Source organism: Mandrillus leucophaeus, unplaced genomic scaffold (assembly GCF_000951045.1).
Source record: "Mandrillus leucophaeus isolate KB7577 unplaced genomic scaffold, Mleu.le_1.0 Scaffold226, whole genome shotgun sequence".
Taxonomy (NCBI): Eukaryota; Metazoa; Chordata; class Mammalia; order Primates; family Cercopithecidae; genus Mandrillus; species Mandrillus leucophaeus.
In genome coordinates this window covers 4564548-4575788 of record NW_012102321.1, presented here as the reverse complement: position 1 = coordinate 4575788, position 11241 = coordinate 4564548, and positions in this window count along the sequence as shown.

Sequence of the window (11241 nt, the reverse complement as noted above, 5' to 3'; positions counted from 1 at the left end):
GGCGGTGGCGGTGGCAGTGGCGGCGGCAGGCGGCATCCCAGGGTGATAGGCTGAAGCAATCGAGCGCCGAGAGCCCGGCCGCGTGTGCACTGGAGTAACGAAGCGGGGGAGGGACTGCGCCAAAGGCAGGAAAAGTCGGACACCGAATTATTCATCCGGCCTGTCCCGCCTACTTTCCAAATACCCTCCCGGGGAGAGCAGGGTATGGAGCGGTCCGGGTTTCTGCAAAGTAAAGACTGTTTGAGAAGGCGGGGAGGTAAAGGGGTGCGGGAAATTTAAACAGAAAAGAAAGGAGGTTCCCTTCCTTCTCACACCTTTCCTATTTATTTGTTTCTTTCTTTCTTTATGGGCCAACGTTTCTTTCTTATTGGACGAAGAGATGGAAGAAGCTGCTTTATCTTACAGTCACCCAAGGGGGACCGCCGCCTCCCTTCCCAGAGTGGAGTGGCAGTGGGTCCGGGATTCTGGGATATGCACAGGGTCTGCACCCTGCGCCCTGTCCGCGCTGAAGCTGGACTTGTCATTGGTTTACAACAGCATGGTGAAGAAGTGTGGTGTGGATGGATGGACGGGCCTCGCAGGCACATGAAATGCTCAAAAGCCCAGTATTAACCAAACATGTTTCTCCGTTTTGTCTTTGATCTTTGTGCAGTGTGTTGGCTTTTTTCCTTTAATGATGTCACTTGTATTTTATTTTTGGTTTATTTGTAGACTGTCCCTGTCCTTGTCCGTGGCTTTACTTTTATGTCCACCCAAGGCGAGATTCACCAGTTTAGGTTTAAGAAATTACTGACAAGTTAACAATAATTTCAAACTTGAACAATAATAACTTAAACCGTGCCTTGCACATAGTAGATCTCCAACAGTGTTTCTTGTATGTGGCTACCTAATGTGGAACGAGATTTTTCGTAATGCTATTTTTAATACTTTTTGGGAGGTTCTTTAGTCCCCCCCCTCCTCCCTACTTTGCACAAAGAGACTGATCTACAAGGGGTCCTGTTAATTTTCTGGTTTTGTGATGTCCTGGCATATTGTTTGGGCTTACTGAGAGTTAACAAGGATGTATTTTGTGAGTTTCTTCGAACTCTTATTTAGAGTAATAGTATTTCAAAGCAAGAAATGTTTTAGAGATAACCTCATTCTGCCTCTTGTTTAACAGGTGAGGAAACTGAGGAAAAACCAGCTTACCTGGCAAATCAACCACAAATACAGATAGTTCCACAATGACTTGATGGATATTACTTCAACTTTGTTCCCTCAAGAACCTTTTGTGATTAAGCTTGTTGATCTGTGGCTTGATGGTTTACTGGAATGGTCATTTTTAATATCTAGGACCCTGCTTCCTTGCTTACTAGACTGGCTGCATAGTCAGTCTTCCATGTGTAAACAATAGTGTGTGCTTTAGTGGATAAGAGATGTTGAAGTCAGGAGATTGCCGAGCTCAGCACTGAGCAGACCTAGAGCATTTGTATTTATACTAAATTAATGCCATGGTAACATAAGTTAGAGAGCAAGTGAAAATGGCATCGAATGTACAAAGTTGAGTATCTCTTTACTAGTCAATGTATAAGGAATTTATTTACCCAAGCAATTATCTTAAAAACAGCATTACAAGTGGTATGCGAAACATTTCCAGAATTTATTTCCACATTTGCTCTTTCCGTGGCATCATCCATTCCTGAGCTCAAGAAAAGGCCTCTGCCAACCCGCAGTAATCCTGCTTTTTTAACTGTAAGTTCTGGGATACATGTGCAGAACATGCAGATTTGTTACATAGGTATACATGTGCCATGGTGGTTTGCTGCACCCATCAACCTATCATCTAGGTTTTAAGCCCTGCATTCGTTAGGTATTTGTCCTGATGCTCTTCCTCCACTTTCCCCCATCCCCCGACAGGACCCAGTATGTGATATTACTCTTCCTGTGTCCATGTGTTCTCATTGTTCAACTCCCACTTATGAGTGAGAACAGGCAGAGTTTGGTTTTCTGTCGTGTTACTTTGCTGAGAATGATGGCTTCCAGCTTCATCCACGTCCCTGCAAAGGACATGAACTTATTCCTTTTTATGGCTGCATAGTATTCCATGGTGTATATGTGCCACATTTTCTTTATCCAGTCTATCATCAGTGGGCATTTGGGTTGGTTCCAAGTCTTTGCTATTGTAAATAGCGCTGCAACAAACAGATGTTTGCATGTGTCTTTATAGTAGAATGATTTATAATCCTTTGGGTATATACCCAGTAATGGGATTGCTGAGTCAAATGGTATCTCTGGTTCTAGATCCTTGAGGAATTGCCACACTGTCTTCCACAATGGTTGAACTAATTTACACTCCCACCAACAGTGTAAAAGCGTTCCTATTTCTCCATAGCCTTGGCAGAATCTGTTGTTTCCTGACTTTTTAATAATCACCATTCTCACTGGCGTGAGATGGTATCTCATTGTGGTTTTGATTTGCATTTCTCTAATGACCAATGATGATGAGCTTTTTTTCATGTTTATTGGCTGCATAAATGTCTTCTTTTGAGAAGTGTCTGTTCATATCCTTTGCCCACTTTTTGATTTTTTTTTTTTTTTCTTGTAAATGTAAGTTCCTTGTAGATTCTGGATATTGGCCCTTTGTCAGATGGGTAGATTGCAAAAACTTTCTCCCGTTCTGTAGGTTGCCTGTTCACTCTGATGATAGTTTCTTTTGCTATGCAGAAGCTCTTTGGTTTAATTAGATCCCATTTGTCAATTTTGGCTTTTGTTGCAATTGATTTTGGTGTTTTAGTCATGAAGTCTTTGCCTATGCCTATGTCCTGAATGGTATTGCCTAGATTTTCTTCTAGGGTTTTTATGGTTTGGGGTTTTACATTTAAGTCTTTAATCCATCATGAATAATCTTACTTTTTAAATCCAAACCCTCCAGATACTGGTCCCTGCTTCACCTCTCTATCCTGACCCTAGACTAGCAGCAGGTTATTATCTAATTGCCTAAGTAGTAGTATGTCTGAAATTTATCTAATGTTCATAACTTAAAAATAGAATACTTTCACAGGCCAGGCACAGTGGCTGACACCTATAATCCTAGTGCTTTTGGAGGCTGAGGCAGGAGGACCACTTGAGCCCCAAGAGTTTGTGACCAGCCTGGACAACATAGTGAGACCCTCATCTCTACAAAAAAATAGAAAAAAAATTAGCTGGGCCTGGTGGAAAACACCTGTAGTCCCAGCTACTCAGGAGGCTGAGGCAGGAGAATCACTTGAGGCCAGGAGTTTGAGACTCCAGTGAACCATAATGGCACCACTACACTCCAGCTGGGGCAACAGCATGAGACCCTGTCTCAAAAAAAAAGAAAAAGAAAAGAAAGAAAGAAAATCCTTTCACAACCTGAACAATAATTATGTGAGATAAGTAGAACCAGTATTTTAAAATCACCATTTAGAAAATTAAAAAAAAAAAATTAAGCATAGAATTTTATTAAGCAACCTACCTAAACATGGCTATTTAGGAGATTGAGATTAAAACTCAACTCTCCTAATTTTTAATTTCATTAATGGATCTGGATTCCTGAAGAGAAGTTTTCTTTGGTGTTCTGACATTTGTGGAACCACAAATAATATTTCATGGTTTTTGCAAATTATCATTTAAGAAAAATATTGAAGAAAATATCCCAAAAAATAAGAAAGAAAAAACAAAAAAGTTGTAAACCAATTTGCATTGCTGGGAGGCAGTTAATCCTGCTTGAACTTACACCAGTGATATCTCCCCGGAGCCAACTCAGATTTTAATGTGAATATAAATCCTTGGCTGATGAAGTCTTAGTTAACACTGTAGTTTACAAACAACCCTTTATGTGTGAACAAGAAAGCTAAAGTCTCACTCCCTGCCTGCCTTCTCCCCTCCTTTTTCCTCCACGTTCTATAGCTTTGAACACTAAGCTCCCAGAGGTGATCTACATATTTACTATCATTGGAATTCATAACATCAAGAATCAAACCTAAGTCCCCGGATAAGTGGGAACTCAAAATTGGGTAACTATTGAGGAGAAGTAGTAATAGGTTTCCTCTGTCTAAAACTATTGAGGAGAAGTAGTAATAGGTTTCCTCTGTCTAAAAAACAAATGCTGGCACAAATCTGAGGTTTCTAAAAGACAGAACGAGGCCTTTGGTTCTGAATACACATTGCCAGTAATAAAGAGAAATATACACTACCAATAGTCAATATAAGGGGAGATGAGGGTTTGGAATCTTGGCTGTCATAAAACAGGACCGGGTGTGGGTCCGGTTTTCTTCTTCATTCACTTGTTAGTGCGCGCGTGCAAACACACACACACACACACACATACACACACACACACACACACACACAAGGTTCCCTCTTCACTAATGCTGTTAAGTATTTTCTTTCCTTTTAAGGCAGGGTCTTGCTCTGTCGCCCAGGCTGGAGTGCAGTAGCGTGATCTTGGCTCACTGCAACTTCCACCTCCCAGGCTCAAGTAATTCTCCGACCTCAACCTCCCAAGTAGCTGGGACTACAGGTGTGTGCCACCATGCCTGGCTAATTTTGCATTTTTTGTAGAGATGGGGTTGCCCCATGTTGCCCAGGCTGGTCTCGAACTCCTGGGCTCAAGTGATCCACCTGCCTTGACTTCCCAAAATGCTGGGATTACAGGAGTGAGCCACCGAGCCCGGCCAGCTGTTTTCTTAGAGCCATTCCCTTCTAGACTATGTAGGCACCACCTCTAAGCAGCTAATCCCCAAAACAGTAATGCAATTTTTAAACTGTGGTTAGCCAGCTCCTCCCTTTCAATATCCCCTCTCCCTTTAGACACAGTGATGCAGCACTCTCCTGATTATATTCTATAACACTGACTACGCCCAGTCTATCATAAGGAAGAATTCAGATATTTCCCAAGATTCTGCCATCTGTCTTCCTCTCACCTCACTCCCTAATTCCCTGGAGATCTACCCACTTCTGTGATTTCAGCTGTCACTTGGATAGTGTTGACTTTGAGAAACTCATCTCCAGCTTTATCCACAGTACTAGGGTCCTATCAGGAGTTTGTAAATGTTGAACACCTCAACCAAGATATACTTCCTGGACTTCCAACTCGATACGTGGAAAGTGACATCTTCATGATCTCCTTATCCCTTGCCCAAACACCCTTGCCTTCTTGAATTGGTTTTTTATGCTAGTAAAACTAGTGGGTTCTGCCTCAAACTTGCTTATACATGGAGTTACCTTTGAGTCCTCTCCTCCATCCTAGCTTGCATAAATCCAACCTGTGCTTTGCATTCGTATTGACCTAGTTAGCTTTCACCAGGATTATCGCATTAGCTTGTTAGCTGTCCTCCTTCCCCTGCCACCTTTCCATCTCCAATACTTTCTACTTTCTGTTGTAGGTGAATTATTCTACAGCACAGTTCAGACCAAATCACATCCAAGCTCAAAAAAAAACAGCTCCTTATTGCCTACTAAGTAAAATATATGCTTTACAGAGCTTAAAAGGGCCTTCCAAATGTAGTCCCAAACCACTGTTGCTGCCTCGCTCATTGCATGTGCTCAGCGAACCCAATAGGCTCTCTGTTCTACAAATACATCCAACACTTTCCTTGCCCCTTGCCTCTGCTTGATTGTTTCTTCCACCTGGAATGGGAGTTTCTAGGGTCCCCATCAAATACCACTGTCCTCCTCCATCAAGTCATTCCCTATTCTCCAAGCTGGCAATTAGCCTCCTCTGAGTTCCTGTAGCATTTGTTTCTGTCTTCTGGAACCAATCACAGTATATATTATGGAATAGTCCTTTGTATCACTCTTCTTTTTTTTTTTTTTTTTTTGAGATGAAGTCTCGCTGTCTTGCCCAGGCTGAAGTGCAGTGGCACGATCTCGGCTCACTACAAGCTCTGCCTCCCGGGTTCACGCCATTCTCCTGCCTCAGCCTCCTGAGTAGCTGCGACTACAGGTGCCCGCCACCACGCCCAACTAATTTTTTTTATTTTTTTATTTTTTTGTATTTTTAGTAGAGACAGGGTTTCACTGTGTTAGCCAGGATGATCTCGATCTCCTGACCTCGTGATCCACCCTCCTCGGCCTCCCAAAGTGCTGGGATTACAGGAGTGAGCCACTGCGCCCGGCCTGTATAACTCTTACTATCTGCTATTAGGTTATAGGCACCTTGAGGGCAGAAACAAGGTTTCTGTCTTTCATAAATGAACCCCTCAATGAAACCAGAAGCCAAGAAACAAGAAATTATACTAAGGGTTTTTTCATAGATGTTTGGGGCTGCAAAAGATACTAAAATACCCGTTTAATAAGTCTAATCACGCAACTCTCATTTTCTCTCCTGCCCCTCTCCATTTTAAAAAGAAACATTCCTAGACCCAGGAAAATGACATGATTGTGCTCACAAAACTAATGACAGAGGAAGGATTAGAATGCAGATCTCCTGAATCTCAATTCATTAGCCCCATGGAAAGGATTCATTCCTTTCCATCCTTTTCTGTCCTTTAAATGGATATTTTTCTTGTTAATAAAGGTTTTCTCAGTAAAGTAATTTTATTCTTTTATATATTATTTAAGCTTAAAGCATTTGTGCCATATTCCTGGCCCCACATATAACTTTAGCAAAATTATACTTATTTTTTTTTAAACCAAAGGACCAAACAGAGACATCAGAGAAACATCTGGTCTGATTCATCAGGGTAGCAGCAACATTGCTATTTATACACGAGCACAGCCCTATCTTTGTAGCTCTCAGCTGTTCCTCATTGCTCAGTATGTTCCCCTTTTCAACCTTGTCTGTCCCTCATCACGATAGCATCCTGCATCCTGAGTCTTAAGCAGAATCTAATGCAATCATAGAGACTATATTTCCTACTCCCTAGAAGGGGTCTGTCTTGAAAAGGAAATATTTTTCTACTTTCTCAGTCTCTTTATTGAGGCGTATAGGACAACAAGCCTCAAGTGGTTGGGTGGCTGCCATTCATTCCACAGCATTCTGGGTAGAAAGAAATTGGATAGAAACCAAAGCTGTGGCATAAGTCAAATTTGGAAGCAGGTCAGGTAGAAAGGAAGTGAGTATTCTAAATGGGGAAACTGAGGTTAATGAGGAGAATTTAAGGAGCACTGATTCTCCTCATAGCAATTAGAAACTCCATGATCTTAGGGAGTCATCAGGACCGAAGGAAGGCTTAGGAATCTTCTTGGGTTTTGTGAGTACCCTTTTATATCTTGCCCATGTCCTCTAAGAGAAGGCCACTGTTTGTACTAACCAATGACAATATTGTTTGGAAAAGCAGTGGAACAGTCCAGAGACAAACAGACATCTACCAGTCACTTCTGGGAAAAACTCCTCCAAAATCATGACCTCACTTCAGCATTCAATTACAGGCATGCAAAAAAAGTAAAAATACTCAGATGGAATCACAATGGCCCCTGACATCAGGGCCTAATTAAAACCTTAGAGGTCCTAAGCACTGAAAATAATAAGGTGCCTCAACCCACCTAAAAATTTCTTTTGCAAAGTGTTAGGAAGAGCAACAAAGTTCTGTTTTATTTTTTCAGTGATAACCACTACAGAATTTACTTCAGAAATGGCAGATACCAAACTCTTAAAAGTTTTGTATGTATCTTAGTGTATTCCTACTTTTCCAGTGCCCTAAACACCATATCTGTTGAGTAATCCAGCTCTTCTTGGAATATCCCAAGCCAACCATCTATTAATAAACACTGTCTATGAAGAGTGTAATCTTTAGCAAATTAATGTCTGTGTTTTTCTATTAACTATAGAGACAGCAAGTTAGGTAACCTTAGCCAAAGAAAATGATCACTTCCTTAGCTTTGTTATTCTAATGAGTCCTCAAAAATGTGATTAAAAATCAGAACCAAGTGATTCTAAAGAAGAGATTTAAAAAAATTATTCCACCGTCCTCCTATTACTCTGAGAGAAATATTATCTTAATTGGTCAATATGTGGAGGCTACACAACCATTTTCATTTTTCTCTCATATCTTAAAGATGTCAAGACATTGGTTATAATAGCTAGAGCCTATTTAAGACTTGTGAATAAAGACAAAAATATCCAAAATATATCTTTTGTAAGCTGTCATCTAAATATGGATGAAGAATCTCTTCCCAGTGTTGATCATGATTAATCATTAGTATTGAGAAATAAGAAACCTGGAAGATTTTGTTTTTTTGGTCATTTTTCCATTAGTTTATAACAGGAAATTATTAGCAGGATAACCAGGGAGGAGCTGGAAGGTTAGAAGCAAGTAGTCAGAAAGTGGGATATCAGAATCTGAGATTGCTAAGGTGTAATGTCTGAGTGATGACAAGATACAAAATGTGGTCCTGAGAGGTGGATGACTAGAGTAGATTGGAGGAGAAGGTCAGAAGGGTTAAGAAGATACGAAAACTAGAAAGCTAAGTTAGTGGAACAGTTGTTAACACCAACTCCTAGGATGGTACTAGGAGGTAAGATAAAGATAAAAACTATTAGGGAGTTAAGTCGCCAAATTTTTGGAGAATGAAGGGAACCAACCAGGAGGGTGGTTAGTGACAAAAAAGAAGAAAGGGTAGAGGGAACCCTTAAGAAAAGAATGAGCATTTACATGAGATTTAAAGAGTGATGGTCTGGAAGTAGCAATGGACCGTCAGCCAAATGCTAACCCCTGCATCCCAACTCCCTCTACAGCACAACAGAACAAAGCGTGTGGGAGAATGAACAGCCTCAACTAGAGGATGTTGCGAGGTAAATCCTAGCCTTGAAGTGGGTCCCTCAATTCAAGACAACTGAAGAGTACATTTCCAAGAAAAAATATTCAGAATGTAGAATATCTTATTTATAATGGGATAATCGTTCCAGATGGCTCAGTGCAAGGATAATTAAGGGGTTTGTAGTGATAGCCACAAGAGGTGAGAAAGAGGGGTTTCATAGTGATAGGCAGATGTGAGAAAGTACTGAACCATTCATTAAGGGGATGAAGGCAACAGAGAGCACAGGTGACTAGAAACATTGCCCATTCAATCAATGACTGGGGATTAGGGGAATGAAGGAAAGATGGGCTTCAAATATTATAGTTTGGCTCATGGTGAAGCCTGTCACAAAGTTTTTGGAAAGGCCACAAGGACCTTGTTCTAATCCAGGCTATCTCTCTGTGTCTGGAGCTGAAGCAATGAGCCTAGTGAAGACAGGGCTCTCTCAAGGTTTGTGGCTCAACAGAGGAGTTGTTTTTTCCATTTCATGAGAATTCTACTCTGTAGATACCTTCATTTTATTCCAGTCGATCAGCCTTTCCTAGACCCTCTTAGTTCCATGCTCTGCCTGAGACTAATGATTGATCATCTAAAATACACCAGTCCTGGGCCAGGAGTGGTGGCTCACGCCTGTAATCCCAGGACTTTGGGAGACTGAGGCCGTTGGATCACTTGAGTTCAGGAGTTCAAGACCAGCCTGGCCAACATGGCGAAACCCCATCTCTACTAAAAATACAAAAATTAGCCAGGCGCGGTGGCACATGCCTGTAATCCCAGCTATTTGGGAGACTGAGGCATGAGAACCGCTTGAGCCTGGGAGGTGGAGGTTGCAGTGAGCTAAGATTGTACCAAGACATTCTGGCCTGGGTGACAGAGCAAGACCTTTCCTCAAAATAAAATTGAATAAAATTTTTAAAAAATAAAATACACTGGTACCTCTGTTCCCTTGCACTGCCCACTGCATCAACTCTGTATCAGTCTCACAGTCTGTTTTTCCTGCTCCTCCTTTGTTTTAGTCTGTTCTCACACTGCTATAAAGATACTACCTGAGACTGGGTAATTTATAAAGAGAAGAGGTTTAATTGACTTACAGTTCCACATGGCTAGGGAGGCCTCATGAAGTGTACAATCATGGCGAAAGGTGAAGGGGAAGCAAGGCACATCTTACATGATGATAGAAGAGGGAGAGAGAGAGAGTGCAGAGGAAACTACCACTTTTAAACCATCAGATCCTGTGGGAACTCCCTCACTATCACAAGAACAGCACAGGGGAAACCGCTACAGTAATTCAGTCACCTCCTACCATGTCCCTCCCTCAACAAGTGGGGATTACAATTTGAGTTTAGATTTGGGTGGGGACATAGAGCCAAACCATATCATCCTTCTCAAACAGTGGAGGCCTGGAGAAAATCCCATAACCTGGAGTCTTCTGCTGCTACAGATTCAAGCTCAACTGGGCCCTCAAAGATTCCACCAACCCCTTAATTTGTCTTTGATCAGTTCCCTCTCCCATTCTGCTCAGTGAATAGACCTAACCTTTGTCTTCCCTCCTCAAGACCTTGTCAACTTCCAACTCTCATTCTCAACAAATGTTTCCACCTCCTATTTCAAGGAGAAAAATTGGGGCACTAAGTAAGATCTCCTTCAACATCTCCATCCCTCCAGTCTTTTCTTTCAGGCCCAGGGGATGAGAGGTCCCTCCTCTTTTTCAAAGGCCAGACACTCCCACCTCTTTTAGGGCTTAAGCAATTATTTTCTCTTTTTTCCTTCAGCCACACCCTCAACACTGACTCCTTTCGATTCATGTGTTCATCTCTCCCATCTAATCAAAAAGTTGGCCGGGCATGGTGACTTATGCCTGTAATCCCAGCACTTTGGGAGGCCGAGGTGGGTGGATCACTTGAGGTCAGGAGTTCGAGACCAGCCTGGCCAACATAGTGAAACCCCATCTCTACCAAAAATACAAAAATGGCTGGGCATGATGATGGGCACCTGTAATCCCAGCTACTCAGGAAGGCTGAGGCAGGAGAATCACTTGAACCTAGGAGATGGTGGTCGCAGTAAGCCAAGATCATGCCACTGCACTCCAGCCTGGGTGACAGAGCGAGACTCTCAAGAAAAACAAAATAAAACGCTACTGACTGATGAAGTGCACTGATGTCTACAACTCTTTCTTTGAAATGCATCTAAAAAAATAGGCTGGATTGATGGATGGATGGATAGATGTAGAATAAACCAAATAAAGCAAAGTGCTCTTTTTGGAATCTAGGAGGTGGGTAAATGAGTGTTCACTGTACCTTTCTTTCAACTTTTCTGTGTATTTAAAAATTGTCATAGCTGGGCATGCTGGCTCACGCCTGTAATCCCATCTACTTGGAAGGCTGGGCCAGTAGGATAGCTTGAGCCCAGAAGTTGGAGGCTGCAGTGAGCTATGACTGTGCCACTGCACTCCAGTGTTGGCAATAGAGCAAAATCCTCTTTTTTTTTTTTTTTTTTTTT